Consider the following 1478-nt stretch of genomic DNA (forward strand, 5'->3'; position numbering starts at 1 on the left):
AGCTCGAAATTCCCCCCGGAGACCCCCCGCATCCCTGGGAGCTCTCCCGTCCTCCCCCGCATCCCTGGGAGCTCTCCCAGCCAAACGCAGACGCTCAAGGACTATTTTCGGGGAGAAATTGCCAGGAAAGCCTCTAATCCTGTTGAGGCATTTTTCACAGAGCAGTCACACATCCCAAATATTATTTCCCCGGGGGTGGTTGGTGCTTTCCCCTGGCTCTCACCCCCCTCCCCTCCCGCAGCGCCCGCCTGCCCCAGCATCCCCGGTGTCCTTGGGCGAACCCCTTCCCTGCTCCCTGCTTTTGAGGGAAAGAGGGGGTTCGGGGTGTTTTACTGCCAGAGCTCCTGTGGTTTATATGGATGTATATATTTCCTGTGGATGTATATGGTTTATATGGATTTATATGTTTTCTATGGATGTGTGTGTTTTAGAATGACGTGTATGGTTTATATGGATGGGTATGTTTCCTATGGATGTATGTGGTTTATATGGATGTATATGTTTTCTACAGATGTGTATGTTTTATAATGACGTGTATGGTTCATATGGATGAGTACGTTTTCTGTGGATGTATATGTTTTCTATGGATGTATATGGTTTATAGGGATGAATATATTTTCTATGGATGTATATGGTTTATAGGGATGAATATATTTTTTAGGGATGTATATGGTTTATATGGATGTATATGTTTTCTACAGATGTGTATGTTTTAGAATGACGTGTATGGTTTATATGGATGAATATGTTTTCTATGGATGTGTATGTTTTCTCTGGGTGTATATGGTTTATATGGATGTATATGTTTTCTATAGATGTGCATGTTTTATAATGACATGTATGGTTTATAGGGATTAATATGTTTTCTATAGATGTATATGTTTTCTATGGATGTGTGTGTTTTAGAATGACGTGTATGGTTTATATGGACAAATATGTTTTCTATGGATGTGTATGTTTTCTATGGATGTATATGTTTTCTATAGGTGTGTATGTTTTATAATGATGTGTATGGTTTATATGGATGAGTGTGTTTTCTATGGATGTATATGGTTTATAGGGATGTATATGTTTTCTATGGATGTTTATGGTCTATATGGATATATAAGTTTTCTATGGATGTGTATCTTTTAAACAGATTTATTTATTTTCATTCTAAGGACACCTTGAGTGGGTGCCTGCACCCCAGTTTGGGTAACTGGGGGGACCCCACTTGCCACCAGCTCTCTGCCATGGCCAGCTGAGGTGGCCAGGGACCAGTGTCCAGCAGGATCCTCCCAGGGACAAATCTTGCTCTTGATTTTTGGCTCAGTTTGATGAGGCACCACTAAGTCCACTTTGAGGGCAGCTGAGCACCAGGGGACCCCATTTTGGGGTGAAGGGGAGGGGACAGTGTCCCTCTCCCTGCAGAGTTGTACGCTTCCCTTTCGCACAGGGGAAGGGAAGGGAAGGGAAGGGAAGGGAAGGGAAGGGAAGGG

Source organism: Calidris pugnax, unplaced genomic scaffold (assembly GCF_001431845.1).
Source record: "Calidris pugnax isolate Ruff unplaced genomic scaffold, ASM143184v1 scaffold18, whole genome shotgun sequence".
Classification (NCBI taxonomy): domain Eukaryota; kingdom Metazoa; phylum Chordata; class Aves; order Charadriiformes; family Scolopacidae; genus Calidris; species Calidris pugnax.